General features: G+C 41.6%; 1 long non-coding RNA gene across 1 annotated transcript in view; it reads right to left on the bottom strand.

The window, feature by feature from the left end:
• Positions 1-1342: 1342 nt before the first annotated feature.
• The window catches only part of LOC117519795, a 22629-nt gene continuing 6073 nt past the window's right edge, over positions 1343-17898 (bottom strand). The window contains exons 2-4 of the long non-coding RNA XR_004563428.1: positions 14734-14738; positions 14412-14421; positions 1343-1353 (exon numbers count right to left, since the gene is read on the bottom strand). This is a non-coding gene — a long non-coding RNA (uncharacterized LOC117519795). The remainder of the gene's footprint in view (positions 1354-14411; positions 14422-14733; positions 14739-17898) is intronic.

Here is a 17898-nt window from a genome sequence, read left to right as displayed (position 1 = left end):
TTCATTCACGCCATGGATACCCAAGAGGTCGGTTTATGAATATAAGCCCTATATATAAGTATCAGACCGCTTTTAAAGGGATATTAGAGCATTTGAAAGTTTGAGCAACAAATAAGAAGTGAGAAGATTAATGACTGTGGTACTATCATTATCCATGATAGTAGTAATCATAATTTGGGTTATGTCATGATGCCTGGAGAGAATTTGAACATACTACATGTAACAAAGTAGGAATTGTAACTTAAAATCTTTTCCTGCTTTGATTAATTGTATATAAGGGGCTTTAAAAATACGCTTTTGTTTTTTTTCATTAAAAAGTAAATTTAATGTGTTTTCAGAGGCAAGAAACTCATACATACAAAAATAACACATTAAGACACACATGCACACACAGGATAAACACACACAGAGGTACTTGGTCAATGCACATAGTAAATTAACCTTTTCAACATTTTTTTTTTTTTTTTTTATCAGTTAACCACAACAACCAACAGATTCATGTACAGGTACCACCACACACACAAACAAACAAACACATACACACACACACAAGCACATGTACACACACTTACATGAATATGACAAAGTCAGTTCCATCCTGCATAGCTGACTTTATTTTCCCAAATTTTTCATCTGTTGGGACCTGAAGGGAATCTGTCCATCCTCATCACCTTCTTATGTCTGTACATCCAAATGCACAACAATATGGAATTCTCAGCAAATAAATAAATAAACTCAATATACAAGCAGATAGCTTAACAGCAAATGCAAATTCGTCTCCAAGAACACACGACGAGTCACATGACCATTTTCTCCAGCTCATCATATCACTACTGTCTGTGTAATGGAACTCTTCTTCCTCAATGTGCCATCCCTCCCCTTTTCATTTCTCACTGCTTCTGTGCACCTTCTTAGTAAGCTGCAGGGGGCACCAGTTTGACAATTCTTCACACAGTGATGTGACACATAATGGGGAAAAAAACAAAAACAAAAAAACATTTTGAAGTGCAGATATTTTTTTAAGTGCTTGTGCCATCCCCCATGTGTTAAGAAAAAATGCTACCCCAGGCAGCCGCCCAGTTCACCTGTACCAAAATCCACATCTGCACGCATGAATCCAAGCACATTTCTTGTGTACATCCCAATTAATGTAGAATTGAGCACACATACCAAGCTCCTCCCTGTCCATGCCTGCATTTAAATATGTAAATTTATTTAAATAGGCCCTGGGACCTGGGTTTCCCTCTCTGTCCAATCATTCAGCATGAACAAAGAAAAGAAACTTTACCAAGTGTGAGCTAGTGATACCAGAATAATGAAGTTGAGACACACAGGGATAATGTATTTGGTACCCTGTCAACCAGAACAAACATGAAATGGAAAATAAGTGAGTGGGAGCATGTGTGTGAGCCCATAAATGCTGTGGGCTCAGAGCAGCGCACACACATTGAAGTAAAAAAAATGAGGTGCACCACGACTGATTATGTACACATTTATTGACAACTTGTTTAAGGTCCTGTGGCCCACTCTTGGGCCGACTGTGCTGGAAATTATTAATTTGTCATTAACCTCTGGATCTGTTCCGAAATGTTTTAAATCAGCAGTGATTAAACCATTACTTAAGAAATCTAATCATGACCCTAGTGTATTGAAAAATTACAGGCCGATATCAAATCTATCATTCTGTTCCAAAATTTTAGAAAAGGTGGTTTCACGGCAGCTTATAGACCACCTCACTGAGAATGATCTTTTTGAGCCACTGCAGTCTGCTTTTAGGAAATATCACTCCACAGAGACAGCGCTCACTAAAGTGGTGAATGATCTTCTGCGAGCAATGGACTCAGACACCACTACGGTTTTGGCGATGTTAGATCTCAGTGCTGCATTTGATACCGTGGATCATCATATTTTGCTCGATAGGTTGGAGAATTTTTTTGGGGATTACTGGAAGTGCCCTTGCCTGGTTGACATCATATCTGTCCAGTCATTCTCAATGTGTCTTGTATAATGGCACTACCTCTGACCTTGCTGACATGAGATTTGGGGTTCCACAGGGATCTGTTTTAGGCCCCTTGCTTTTCTCCCTGTATGTGGCACCCCTTGGGTGTATACTGCGGAGTTTTGGGATTGTCTTTCACTGTTATGCTGATGATACTCAGCTGTACATGCCGATAACTGCGGGAAATCTCACTCCCATAAAATCCCCGGAGGACTGTCTTCTATCAGTGAGAAGTTGGATGTCTATTAACTTCCTACTTTTAAACTTTGATAAGACTGAAATGATGGTTCTTGGTCCAACGAGACATCGGCATCAGTTTGACCAGCTGGCGCTCAGCCTGGGTTCATGTGTCATACATCATACGGACAAAATGAGGAACCTTGAGGTAATTTTTGATCCCATGTTGTCTTTTGACCTCCACATCAGGGATGTTACTAGGACTGCTTTTTTCCATCTGAGAAATATAGCGAGGATCTGCCCCATCCTGTCCATGGCTGATGCTGAGACCCTGATTCATGCTTTTGTTTCTTCTACACTAGATTATTGTAATGTTCTATTTTCAGGGTTACCGCAGTACAGCATCAGGGGTCTTCAGCTGGTTCAGAATGCTGCCGCCAGACTTCTGACACGTAGCAGAAGGTCTGAACATATCACACCCATTTTGGCATCTTTGCACTGGCTCCCTGTCTCTGTGAGAGCAGATTTTAAGGTTTTGCTATTGACTTATAAGGTTGTTCATGGACTGGCACCATCTTATCTGGCTGATCTGGTGGAACTCTACGTGCCGGCCTGGGCTTTGCGGTTGCAGGATGCGGGACTTCTCTGTGTTCCCAGGGTGAAGAAGAAGTCAGCAAGTCAAAGAGCCTTTTCGTATCGTGCGCCCACCCTGTGGAACAGTCTTCCTGCGACCGTGAGGCAGTCGGAGTCCGTGGACATTTTTAAGTCAAGACTGAAAACCTATTTTTATTCTCTTTCTTATGAATAGTTTTTATTTTTATTTGTTTTATTCTTTTACTTCTATTTTTATTTATGTATTAGAATTTTTAAAATTTTTAATTATTTATTAAATTTTATGTTGACTTGTTTTATGTAAGGCGCCTTGAGACGGCTTTTGCTGTGATTTGGCGCAGTATAAGCTAATTAAATAAAAAAAAACTTCTGAACACAGGGAGACAATTGGGGGCTTATTAAGAAGCTCTGCAGCTCTAGTTTCACCATCAATAAACATACAACAAAAAAATAAGCCTGCACGCTAACTCCGTTGTTACTTTCTTTAATGTGACAACGTTTCGATCCCACTGGATCTTCCTCTGGTCATAATTTCACTGAGTATGCCCCTCCCATATATAACACTTGCCCATCCCCCAGGTGGCAGAAGGAGTTTGGCACACATAAATACACACCATATCAATGGTCAACAATGACACAACTTGCTTAATGATAGTCAATATGGGTTTAGAGCAAAAAGCTCCACAACACTGGCTTTGTTAGATGCAGTAGAAGAGATTAATAAACATGTGGACCAAAGGAAAATAGTGATACGATTATTTGTTGACTTAAAAAAGGCTTTTGACTCAATCAATCACAACATATTATTTCAAAAGATGGAGCTTTATGGGATCAGGAGTGGCTTTGAATTGGATTAAAAGCTATTTACAAAACTGGAAACAGTTTGTTAAACTTGGGGACTGCTGTTCTTCATATCTGGACATAATTTGTGGGGTTCCTCAGGGTTCTGTGTTGGCACCAAAGTTATTCATATTGTATATCAATGATTTATGTAGAGTCTCAGATCTGTTTAAAGCAGTCCTCTGCAGATGATACAAATTTATTTTGTTCAGGAGATAATCCAATCATAGATTTACCTCACGTGATGAACCAAAGATCGTTTTCAGGAGTGATATCTTACTAGTTGGCCTGTTTGAATAGCCCCCTAACTCTTCCAATGCACCCTGTGCCATTACGCACAGTGAAAGTGAAAGCACACAAGAGCCTCACATGACAATCTCATGTGCCCAAACAAAGAGTGTGGAACTATCAGGATTGCTCCACTAGTTTGCATTTGAATGTTACTTCATAACTCTGTGGCTCTGTCCCTCTGGCGTAAAGCACTGTTTACCATATCAATGAGATGAGGGAGAGGGGCCGCTCCTCAGACTGCAAGGAGCCAAAGTGTGAAATGAAAGCTGCTTGCAGAGTCAGACAGAAGACTCCAAAACACAGTAGAAATAGAAATGTGTGATGTGACCTTTGTGTAATAGCAGACAGAAATTGCTTTGAGTTGAAGACAAACAAAACATATAGACCATTTTGTATATATTGTTCAAAATGTGCATTTGTGTTTATTGTTTGAACTTTTTTGTTGTCCAGTCTTTCACACAAGACCTCAAATTACCTTTATAAAGTGTCAAAACAGTTGTTTATTATAGTTTGCTGTGTGTTTTGAATAAATGTGTGGAAAATTATTTTCCACTTTATTTTTTCCTTTCTTATTTCTGATAGTAAACCTTTATTTCACTTATAAAACACAACAAAAGCATATATATTATGAAAGAACAGGTTGTCCTGAAAAAAAGAAACATAAAACTTGATTGTTGATAAAAACTGATAAAATTGATAAAACTCTGCTCCCCTCCACAGCATGTCGTTTTGACCGTTGGGGTTTTACATAATTATTGTATGGCCTTGCCTTACAATATAAAGCGCCTTGGGGCAACTGTTTGTTGTGATTTGGCACTATATAAAAAAATTGATTGATTGATTGATTGATTGTGGGATGCAGGGAGAGCTGTTAACAGCAATAATAAAACATTTATGCCAGGCAAGTGAACTGTCCAAAAAATGCCCTCGGACCCGAGAGGGTTAATATCGTAATCCTGGTTAAGGCCATAAGGTGTTAGAGTTTTTAATGTATAAATGCGGATGCTCTCTCTTTGTAAGAGCAGCCTGTTTATGTCCCCACCTCTTCTTGGGGGTTTTATATACTCAATCCAAATGTATTTTAGAGAGGAGACAGGGTGCTGTGCTTCTTGAAAATGAGCAGCAACGGGATTTCTTAAGTCCTCATTCCGAATACTGCATCTGTGCTCTGCTATTTGAGTTTTTCATGCTCTAGATGTTTTACCTACGTAACCCATTCCACAGGGGCATTTTAAGAGATATATGACATTCTTTGTTGAACATGTAATTGTCCCTTTAATTTTTAATTACATTGGGTGTGTGTAGGTCTTGCATTTGTAAGTAAAATTGCACTGTATGCAGGAGGCACAGTGGTAGTTTCCTGGTAGGATCTGTCAGATCCCACACACGCTCCTTATACAGTCGCGAACCAGCTCTCCGTCACAAGGGTCCGACCCTCGGGTCCCCAAGGGTATTACCCGGCAGGGCTGCACGAAGGCTGTTTAAACTGGTGGCGAGGAGATTCATCTAGCTGCTCACTGCCGCCATCCGGACGCCCACCCCGCTGAAGCTGGACTCGCACCCCGGTCGAATAGCCTCCACTGGAACCAGGATACAAGCCGGCCACGCCCGTTAACGGCAGCTCTCACTCTAATAGATCAGGGCTCTTGGAAAATTGCTAGATTTAAGTTTTAGCAGTCCGTACAAGGGACCTCAGGGATGTGTTTATTTCCGTTAAACCAGACCAACCTTTAAGAGCGGTTTGATGTTATACACCCAATGTACTCCATTTTTACACCTTAAGGAGATTTAATAATCCAATGTCCAGAATCAGCACTTTAACTGCAGTTTAGGAATTTATTGCAGAATATGCAAGTGCAGATAACATAATTACAGTGGATTATATTTAAAATGATAATACAAAACTGATTAGAATATGATTAGAAATTTGATTGGCAGATAACAATTATTCTTAACACTCTAACCTAATCACTCACTTTAATGGGGATTGACCTAATCTCCTAAAAGTCCTTTTGAGGTGAGAGTATGAGTCTGAGATCGTGCTCCCTGGCCAGGGGATCTTGACCTCGGTTGATGACTAAATTCCTCTTCAGTTGGTAATAGCCAACCTACATCCATCATCTGTATCTTCCTGTTTTTAGTCCACTTTTATACACTTTTGGTCCTTAGTCACCAGGGAGTATTGATTCAGATCCACCCCCTCCCTCATCTGTTCTGGAAATGTCCATGTTAACTAACAGTGAAACACCCTTCCTGTTTTTCTCTTAAAACAGTCCAGTCTGCCTACACTTTAATTCTTTAAAACCTTATAATCAACACAGTCATTTATAAATCATTTATTCAAGTCAAAACAAATTAGTCATCAGTTAATCACGTCATTGTAACCGTTTCCAATCAGTTTTTGTTACTCCTCTCATTTTTGATTCTTACATGTACTAAAAACAATTCATATGATCATCATAACACAAATCATTTTAAACAAATAAAACATTATAATCATTGATTATTTCAATCATTTTCCAAGTCAGATTTTCTTACCCCTTTAACAACACTTCTCAACATGCTTAATCAGAAATGACTCATATTATGTCCTCATTATTAATCATTCATAAAACACATCTTTAATCTTACCACATTAATACTTGGTCTGGTTAGAATACTGTTACTGTTATGTTTCGGACGCGGTCGGAGCACCGACCCAGCGTTTGAAAGGACCCAGCATACAATAAGCAGAGCACGGTTCAAAAGATAACAGAATTTAATAAACATAACAGTGTGTGCAGTGCTAAACAACTAAAAAGTCCGCGGCCTGGTGAGGTGGAAACACGGCGCGCTCTCAACAGCGCAAACTGTCCGGAGCCACAGCAGTTCGGACCCAGGGACCCCGCCGACACCCCCCAGGTGGCCGCGACAAACCAAGTCTGTGAAGAAAGAAAACATGAGGTGAGTCCAACTCCACACAGAGAGACACAACTCAAAGGTGCACGCAATCAGCAAACACTTCCTGGCTTAAATCTATACATCAGCTTCTCACCCTGCAGGCACAGAACAACTCAGTTCAAATCTCCACTGCAGCAGAAGCTGATTAGACAATTAGCATAACGTGACAGCTCACTAACACAAGGTGTGAGGGACACCAAATCCACTGTCATTACTTCATAAATGTCACCAAAAACCGAATTACCTCAGGAAGTGTGCTGAAGAGCGTGAGACCTCACCCAATCCTCCTTCACAGACTGTGGCGTCAAACCTGGAGCGGTCTCTGCGTTCGTGATGGTGAGATTGTTCTCCTGACGTCGATCTCACATGTCTGCTCACAAGGTTGAGTCTCTGGCAATCACACACTGTGCATTCAAGGTTTAAATGCAGCAATCTCTGATTATGACAAAATACACCACAGCTGTGAGTCCTGATGACCTGCATGTGAAAACAAGCCTCAGGTGTTCAGGGTGAGGTCCTAATGCTCAGCCACTCAGTCCTGAATGCATACCACCTGGTGGGAGAAACAGAAAACAAAAACCAAGCCAGCCAAACACCCAGCACACAACAGTTACACCCTTAATGTTTTAAGCACACATGATTGTTTTTACTAATGCAGCCACTCTCTGGAAATCCCCATTAATCATGGAAAGTCCAGTCTGATCTTTACTTGCTTCTGGAAAGTATCAAACTCTCTGCCTGTTAATCCAACAGCACGTCACCTCATGCTGAGATGAACCCAAGCTTAAAGTCATCTTCTCTGACAGATCCAGGAAACTTGTCTGTTTTCTTGGAACCAGATCTGAGTGGACAAGCATTTGTCTCAAGTTAGGCTGCCGTTTATAGACCACCTGCGGAGCTTCATTAAAAATATTTTTCAATTGTGGATCTGTATTCACAATGTGCCAATGTTTCTTCAGGATTTTTTCAATATCCTTACCCTGAGCTGAGTATTTCAAATAGCATCGAGGTACATTTGACATCCTTCTGTATCTTTTGTTTTTAAGACAGTCCTCTTGTGTAATTGAGTGAAAGCTGTGTCTTGCTCCTCTTATCCACTCTTCCCTGTAGCCTCTCATTTTGAAGCGATATTCCAGTTCATCTGCTTATTTTACATAGTCAGTCTCTTTTGTACAAATCCTCCCGACCCGGTTGAATTGACTAATTGGTAAACTTTTCTTCAGGTGTGGGGGATGAAAAGAGTCAGCATGCAAAAAGGAACATTTATCAGTCTTTTCTATATAGATCTGTGATAAGTGTATTTTGCTCACGTTTCATTAAAATGTCCAAGAAGCTTATCTGTGACTGACTATGGCTCAAAGTAAACTTTAAGTGTTGATGAGTTATATTATATAATTCATAAAAGTTCATAAGAGTTTGAATTGAACCCTCATAAATCATGAAAACATCATCAACATATATTTTCCAACATTTTATGTGGCTATAGAATGGATTAATCTGATTGAGCACAAATTCATCTTCAAACATGGCCACATACAATAAGCTGAAGTTTGGAGACTTTTTCTTCCCATGGCTGGGCCCTTACATTGTTTGTATATGTTGGACACTTGCTCAAATATAAAAAATATTTTTCGAAAGCACGATTTCTGCCAGTTCTCTTATACACTGAGTGGAGGGAAGTGTTCCATAAGGTATCTTGTTGAAAAAGGTTGTAAGTGCTTCGAAGCCTCCTATGTGATCCACATTGGTGAACAAATTTTGTATGTCCAATGTAACAAGGTGAGTATCTTGATTTAGACAACTGTTTTTAAAATAGGGTGTCAGTAACAACCACTCTGGTATGACACAGATCCAGGATGCAGAGGACACAGTGCATGATGTCGACACAAATTGCAATAACAACAAATGAAAACAAACATTACTGTCATAAATTGTGTTGTCACACGTCTGCGGTCTTTCCGCACCGACTTCCTGTGTCTTTCCGCACCGAACGCCGAACTGTTTACACAGAGACTGCTACCTGCTGCTTTGGACTCTGAACTAACAGTCTTTTTCAAGACTTTTTCACCGTGCTCCAACGCCTGAAGAAGACCTCTAATGGTCGAAACGTCCCGACGGAGCACTTTTTTAAATTTTTTGGCCATATCAATTTTTTTTTAGCAAGCTAACTAGCTTGCTAACGCTTTCGTTTTTATTTTATTTTTTAGCACTGTTGCCGTGCGTTACCTGTGCTGCTCCACAGCGTGTCTGGTGGATTTTTATTTTATTTTATTTTTTTAGCACTGTTGCTGTGCGTTACCTGTGCTGCTCCACAGCCTGTCTGGTGGATTTTTATTTTATTTTTTAGCACCGTTGCCGTGCGTTACCTGTGCTGCTTCATGGCCTGTCTGGTGCCTTAACTAAAGCACTCCTTCTGCTGAATCACCTCTAAATTATTTACACATTATTCACTTTGCGTGTTTTTAGGAATCCGCTAGGTTAGCGTAGCTACTAGCTCTTAGCCGATTTAGCATGGCGGCTTCTCCTGTCTCTCCCGCACTTTTCTGCTCTGAGTGTGAAATGTTTAGTTATTCCTCGGCCTCCTTTAGCAGTAACGGTACTTGTATAAGTGTAGCTTATTCGTAGCTTTGGAGGCCAGGCTGGGCGAATTGGAGACCTCGGCTCCGCACCATGGAAAATTCTACAGCTAGCCAGGCCCCTGTAGTCAGTGCAGACCACAGGTAGCTTAGCCGCCGTTAGTTCCCCCTGGCAGATCCGAGCAGTCGGGAAAGCAGGCTGACTGGGTGACTGTGAGGAGGAAGCGTAGCCCTAACAGAAGCCCCGTGTACACCGTCAACCCGTTCACATCTCTAACCGTTTTTCCCCACTCGATGATACACCCGCCGAGGATCAAACTCTGGTTATTGGCGACTCTGTTTGAGAAATGTGAAGTTAGCGACACCAGCAACCATAGTCAATTGTCTTCCGGGGGCCAGAGCAGGCGACATTGAAGGAAATTTGAAACTGCTGGCTAAGGCTAAGCGTAAATTTGGTAAGATTGTAATTCACGTCGGCAGTAATGACACTCGGTTACGCCAATCGGAGGTCACTAAAATTAACATTAAATCGGTGTGTAACTTGCAAAAACAATGTCGGACTCTGTAGTTTTCTCTGGGCCCCTCCCCAATCGGACCGGGAGTGACATGTTTAGCCGCATGTTCTCCTTGAATTGCTGGCTGTCTGAGTGGTGTCCAAAAAATGAGGTGGGCTTCATAGATAATTGGCAAAGCTTCTGGGGAAAACCTGGTCTTGTTAGGAGAGACGGCATCCATCCCACTTTGGATGGAGCAGCTCTCATTTCTAGAAATCTGGCCAATTTTCTTAAATCCTCCAAACTGTGACTATCCAGGGTTGGGACCAGGAAGCAGAGTTGTAGTCTTACACACCTCTCTGCAGCTTCTCTCCCCCTGCCATCCCCTCATTACCCCATCCCCGTAGAGACGGTGCCTGCTCCCAGACCACCAATAACCAGCAAAATCTATTTAAGCATAAAAATTCAAAAGAAAAAATAATATAGCACCTTCAACTGCATCACAGACTAAAACAGTTAAATGTGGTCTATTAAACATTAGGTCTCTCTCTTCTAAGTCCCTGTTGGTAAATTATATAATAATTGATCAACATATTGATTTATTCTGCCTAACAGAAACCTGGTTACAGCAGGATGAATATGTTAGTTAAATGAGTCAACACCCCCGAGTCACACTAAACTGTCAGAATGCTCGTAGCACGGGCCGGGGCGGAGGATTAGCAGCAATCTTCCATTCCAGCTTATTAATTAATCAAAAACCCAGACAGAGCTTTAATTCATTTGAAAGCTTGTCTCTTAGTCTTGTCCATCCAAATTGGAAGTCCCCAAAAACCAGTTTTATTTGTTATTATCTATCGTCCACCTGTCGTTACTGTGAGTTTCTCTGTGAATTTTCAGACCTTTTGTCTGACTTAGTGCTTAGCTCAGATAAGATAATTATAGTGGGCGATTTTAACATCCACTCAGATGCTGAGAATGACAGCCTCAACACTGCATTTAATCTATTATTAGACTCTATTGCTTTGCTCAAAAGTAAATGAGTCCACCCACCACTTTAATCATATCTTAGATCTTGTTCTGACTTATGGTATGGAAATAGAAGACTTAACAGTATTCCCTGAAAACTCCCTTCTGTCTGATCATTTCTTAATAACATTTACATTTACTCTGATGGACTACCCAGCAGTGGGGAATAAGTTTCATTACACTAGAAGTCTTTCAGAAAGCGCTGTAACTAGGTTTAAGGATATGATTCCTTCTTTATGTTCTCTAATGCCATATACCAACACAGTGCAGAGTAGCTACCTAACTCTGTAAGGAGATAGAGTATCTCGTCAATAGTTTTACATCCTCATTGAAGACAACTTTGGATGCGGTAGCTCCTCTGAAAAAGAGAGCTTAAATCAGAAGTGTCTGACTCCGTGGTATAACTCACAAACTCGTAGCTTAAAGCAGATAACCCGTAAGTTGGAGAGGAAATGGTGTCTCACTAATTAGGCAGCTCTGGCACATCACCCTTGTTCTTTAAAATATGAATCAGCTCACTTCATCTCTACTCCTCAGGCATCCTCTCACTTTCCAAGATTTTATAAAACAATCTGGTTAGAAACTCCACTGCCATCTCTCCTAGACATTTCCTTGCCTCCACTGTACAGATGACTGTAATGTCATCTGACCAACTGCCTTTCCACTCTTCATCCTCTTCATAGCTGCCTCACTTCTTCCTTACTAATATCTTGTACTTCTTGACTTACTCTCACCACATCATAAGGCCTTTTTCTCTCTCGTCATTTTTTTTCATTCATCAACTCCTAAAACTATTCCCTCCACCTTCTAAACACATACTCCTGCTTGTCAACACATTACCATTTGCATCTTTTAACTCACTCCAAAAATCTTCTTTCTCCTTCATCTCACAACCTACCTGTGGGCTTATGCACTGATGATATTCATTACCCTGTCAGACACTCGCTTAACCTCCAACACACACTTAACATACTTTTCCGTTAAATTACCCTAGTACCATTTCTCTTCCTATCCGCACCATGATACAACAACTTGAACCCACCACCTATGCTCCTGCTCTTAATTCCTTTCCACTTGGTCTCTTGCACACACAATATGTCTATCTTTTCCTCCTCTCCATCATATCAGCCAGCTCTCTCCTTTACCAGTCACACTGCCAACATCAAGTCCCCACTCTCATTTCCCCCTGCTAGTTTTCCTCTTCTCCCGCTGTCTGTGGACATGTTCTCCCTCCTCTTCTTCTTCTTCGCCCGCAGTAGCCCAATTACACCCTATTAGGGCATCAACCCCGGTGGTGGACATTGTTAACCCAGTGTCAGCACCCCTTAAAAATTGGTCTGCCCTGCCTTCACTGAGCATGCATCATTTTGAAGCTCAACTTCCAAGGTTTCACTGATTATCACCTCGTTTCTCTGCTTAAAACTGCACTCTAATCATCATCTATCTCAGCAACAGATATCTGAAGCTTTTGTACAGCAATCATTTCCACATAAATTCAGCATTATTTCATAAAAAAAGATGGCGGACCGATCAGAGCACACATCAGCTGCTGCAGCACCTACATCATTTCAGAGCATCAGCAATGACTCGCCAATTATCACCTTGTTTTCTGCTTAAAAACAGCCTTGTTTCTGCTTAAAACTGACTTTAGAATCATTTTAGAGTTTTTATCTTGTCATCTGATGGTAAATAATCCAATGAATCCATTTTATCGCTTTGGGTGTAGAGAGTCCATCTCAGATGTGCTGCTGTGGTCCCAAATGACACATGGGCAGTGAAGGCAGGGTGGCCTGATTTTTAGGGAGGACTGTCTCCGTCCCCGGGCCTCGACTGATCTGGTATGGAAATTTGATGCTTAGTCTGTAAGGTTGGGTTGTCTTGATTTAAGCCGGATGCCCTTCATGATGCAATCCTCCTCATTTATCCAGGCTTGAGACTGACACTCAGAGTGTACTGGCTGCGTACCCCATGTGGCTGAGTTCAAAAGCTTTCATGTTATGGAATTAAAATTCCTCAAATTCAGCTTTTCAACAGCAGCTTATTATTATTATTATTATTATTATTATTATTATTATTATTATTATTATTATTATTATTATTATTATCAGCTCCACATTCCACTGTTTTGCATTTTTCATTTTCTTTTTCATTGAAGGATAACCCCCCCTTTTTTTTCAGTTGTAATGGCAGTGAGTGGACTCAATTCAATTTATTTCATTGACAGCACCAAATCACAAGAAAGCTGCCTCAAGGTGCTTCACACAAGTAAGGTCTAACCTTACCAGCGATCAGCCCTTGTGGCCTTCTACTGGCCAGGAGATCCTCAAATATTTGCTTGCTCTGTTTGCTGGCAAGCAACACCTTTAGTGACCCCAAGGGAAGGATGTCTATGTGAACATTTTACTTATGCTTTTAAGGGCCCCTTCACACATAGTACGAATGTGGCTGAATTGCGCACAAACCAGGAATCGTATGCAACACGGTAAAATCGGAGCTGCCTCTAACTCCTCGTATACCTGTTGCTACAACTATTTGCGCACACCAGCGGCTGAAAGACAGAGTGTGCCCTGTGAGAGCCCATTGGATCTCTCTTGGGGCAGGTGTCAGCCAAATTCCAGGTGACATACACGAACATTTAACATAGCTTGCTTGGCACTTAGAAAATTTGCACTATCATCACGAAAACAGTCAGCAGATGATCACTTGGCTTTCGAGGATTTCCTTCCTTTTTCCTTCCCACTGTCACCAAGTTCTTGCTCACAGGGGGTCGTTTTGACCGTTGGGGTTGTTTCCGTAATTATTGTATGGCTTTGCCTTACAATATAAAGCACCCTGGGGCAACTGTTTGTTGTGATTTGGCACTATATAAATAAAATTGATTTGATTTGATTTGATTTGGCTGTGAAATTTGTCTACATGCCCCCACAAGAGTGGCGTTGTAAAACAGCAGCGCACATATGATGTGCCAGAGTGTCAGCTCCCCCCACAACACATGTGCCGTGCGAGTGAATCGCACGTGTGTTTCCCCCCCACCATCCGCAGCACATGTGGCGAATGTGTTGCGGATGGGGTGGGAAATAACCAAATAGCAGTAAAAATAACTAAAAAGAAATGATCACATAACACAGACTCAGCGTGACACATTGTTGTGTGCACTGAACTGACGGGGCATGGCTGCCAACAGCCACAGCTGCTGAGATCTCTGGTTCTGGACATCACAGCTGGGGAACATGTATCGTGTTTGGATGGACATGAAATTACAACTGTCCACTGTGACACGTGTGTGTCTGCTTGCTGTCCTCACGTGGACATACATAAAAACATACATTGCTGTTGTGATGGGTTGCAGCAAGCAAGCACACAGGCTGCTTGAGGTGAAATGGAATGTCAGATCAGAACACGCAGCAGGAGATCTGAATTTCACGTCACCCATGTGAGCTCTGTTCCACATGACACAGTGTCTGTCCTGCGGTGCACCATCAATCGGACATGTGTGTCAGGCCGGACGCATGTGTGGAGCCTCCTGGACACACCAGAGCAGTAGATGTGGAGATGATAAGAGATGATGTTTCTGCCTGGCAATCAGAACTTTTGTAAATTGCAGGTACGAGTCCCATAGGTGGCATTTATTATTTTTTTCACAGCAGCTGTGCAATATGGTTACACATGCTCCAGCTGCTCGCACTGTGTTCCCACTGCGACGGATTTGTGCACACTCATGCACGAAACTGTCGCAGTGGGATCGTTCATGCCTGCCCGACCATGTGTCCCTCCCGACATCAGCTTATTCACCATTTTAGTGAGACCCGTCTCTGTGGAATGATATTTTCTAAAAGCAGACTGCAGTGGCTTAAAAAGGTTATTGTCAGTAAGGTGGTCCGCGAGCTGCCGTGAAACCACCTTTTAAAGAAATTTAGAGCAAAATGATAGATTTGATATTGGCCTATAGTTTTTCAACACACTTGTGTCAAGGTGGACAACGGTACAGACAAAAGCCTTATTGACCACTTATTGATGCCAGGTAACCATTGAGAACTCTCACCTTCTATGTTATTTAATCTCCACAAAATACTGTGGTTTTGGGGTCTTCCCTGGCTGCAGAAGCATAATCCCCAAATGACCTGGTCATCTAGTCAGAAAACTGGGTGAGTTTCAAGTGTTAGTCATGTTGTCAGCTTGGGTAGGTCTCAGTGAAATCCCCACTATCCCATCAGTGGGTGTTTCTGGGGTTCCTGAAGAGGATCAAGATCTGCGGGAGATTAGTCCTCGCCCTACCTCCCCAATGAGCACATGATTGTGACCACCTCCTGAATGGTTCAACACCTCCCAAAGGCCGTATCTTCTCCCTATCCTGGTCAGAATGAGAGGCAATGACACCTACATCCAGTAGGGACTGACAACTGGCATCATTTGCCCATTGTCTTTGGCTGCTTTCAGTGATGCCGGTATTTGGTTAGACTCTTTCTCTCCGATTGTTCTGTCTGAGTTATTTTCATTAGTTACTTCATCCAAACCATCAACATGTTTATCAGACCCCATTCCTACCAGGCTGCTCAAGGAAGCCCTACCATTATTTAATGCTTCGATCTTAAATATGATCAATCTATCTTTGTTAGTCGGCTATGTACCACAGGCTTTAAGGTGGCAGTAATTAAACCATTACTTAAAAAGTTATCACTTGACCCAGCTATCTTAGCTAATTATAGGCCAATCTCCAACCTTCCTTTTCTCTCAAAAATTCTTGAAAGGGTAGTTGTAAAACAGCTAACTGATCATCTGCAGAGGAATGGTCTATTTGAAGAGTTTCAGTCAGGTTTTAGAATTCATCATAGTACAGAAACAGCATTAGTGAAGGTTACAAATGATCTTATGGCCTCGGACAGTGGACTCATCTCTGTGCTTGTTCTGTTAGACCTCAGTGCTGCTTTTGATACTGTTGACCATAAAATTTTATTACAGAGATTAGAGCATGCCATAGGTATTAAAGGCACTGCGCTGCGGTGGTTTGAATCATATTTGTCTAATAGATTACAATTTGTTCATGTAAATGGGGAATCTTCTTCACAGACTAAAGTTAATTATGGAGTTCCACAAGGTTCTGTGCTAGGACCAATTTTATTCACTTTATACATACTTCCCTTAGGCAGTATTATTAGACGGTATTGCTTAAATTTTCATTGTTACGCAGATGATACCCAGCTTATCTATCCATGAAGCCAGAGGACACACACCAATTAGCTAAACTGCAGGATTGTCTTACAGACATAAAGACATGAATGACCTCTAATTTCCTGCTTTTAAACTCAGATAAAACTGAAGTTATTGTACTTGGCCCCACAAATCTTAGAAACATGGTGTCTAACCAGATCCTTACTCTGGATGGCATTACCCTGACCTCTAGTAATACTGTGAGAAATCTGGAGTCATTTTGATCAGGATACAAATATGTAGGACTGCTTTTTTTGCATTTACGCAATATCTCCAAAATCAGAAAGGTCTTGTCTCAGAGTGATGCTGAAAAACTAATTCATGCATTATTTCCTCTAGGCTGGACTATTGTAATTCATTATTATCAGGTTGTCCTAAAAGTTCCCTAAAAAGCCTTCAGTTAATTCAAAATGCTGCAGCTAGAGTACTGACGGGGACTACAAGGAGGCTTAAAACTTTCCTTTTTGCTAAAGCTTATAGTTAGGGCTGGATCAGGTGACCCTGAACCATCCCTTAGTTATGCTGCTATAGATGTAGATCTGGGGGGTTCCCATGATGCACTGTTTCTTTCTCTTTTTGCTCTGTATGCACCACTCTGCATTTAATCATTAGTGATTGATCTCTGCTCCCCTCCACAGCATGTCTTTTTCCTGGTTCTCTCCCTCAGCCCCAACCAGTCCCAGCAGAAGACTGCCCCTCCCTGAGCCTGGTTCTGCTGGAGGTTTCTTCCTGTTAAAAGGGAGTTTTTCCTTCCCACTGTAGCCAAGTGCTTGCTCACAGGGGGTCGTTTTGACCGTTGGGGTTTTACATAATTATTGTATGGCCTTGCCTTACAATATAAAGCGCCTTGAGGCAACTGTTTGTTGTGATTTGGCGCTATATAAAAAAATTGATTGATTGAATTGATTGATTGTCCTCTTCAGCCAGAGCAGGGTTCTTCTTTATGGAGAAAAAATAAGACCCTATGACCTTGCACTGACTACCATGGACTGAATGATATAATTTTTTAAAATATGCTGTGTATCTAATAATGCAGGAATTTCTGCGTCGTGTGCACAGCAGGGGAAAGAGCAGGCTGGAGAGCAGACTGCCTGGACATGCAGATGGAGTTGATACATTGGAAAAATACAGAATACATTATTTCCAGGAGTTAATGTTCTTTATTACTGATTTGTCTTATCTGATTTCTCTTCTGGTTTATCGTTTTTTCCAGTGCCGTGCTGCAGGTGTGCGCTCTGATGTGTGTTCTAGTTTTTCTTTCTTCTTGTTCAGCCCTGCAGGGGTCCACTCTGATTCTCTTCTAGTATAGATTTCTTCTTGTGCAGCGTTGCAGGCATGCACGCTGATTCTGTCATATTCTATCATTCTTCCTGTGGCCACAGAGCTGCAGCCGGCGTTCGTGCACACGTGCTTGCGAACCGTCTGTGAGTGAACATGGAGATGTCCTCCATGAGGTATACTGGATGTGGACATGTCCTGTCGCTGGCAATCAGTCTGTGAGCAGGAGTTAATGGACTTTATTTAACACAATTGTGAGAGAACTTGAGGAGGTGAGTGGTGAGGAGCTGCAGCCAGGCTGTAATGAGAATTTTTTTTTCTTTTAATTGTTCACATGTGCTCTTTGAGCAGTATAGTTTTATTCAATTGTGTACACGGTATAAAATGTTTGACAACAAGCCTGCATGATTTATGCTCAGCAACATGGCACAGTAGGAATCTAAATTGGTAACGTTAC

Source organism: Thalassophryne amazonica, chromosome 11 (assembly GCF_902500255.1).
Source record: "Thalassophryne amazonica chromosome 11, fThaAma1.1, whole genome shotgun sequence".
Lineage (NCBI taxonomy): Eukaryota > Metazoa > Chordata > Actinopteri > Batrachoidiformes > Batrachoididae > Thalassophryne > Thalassophryne amazonica.
The sequence above is the reverse complement of the archived record's forward strand: the minus strand, read 5'-3'. Positions and strand labels throughout refer to the sequence as shown.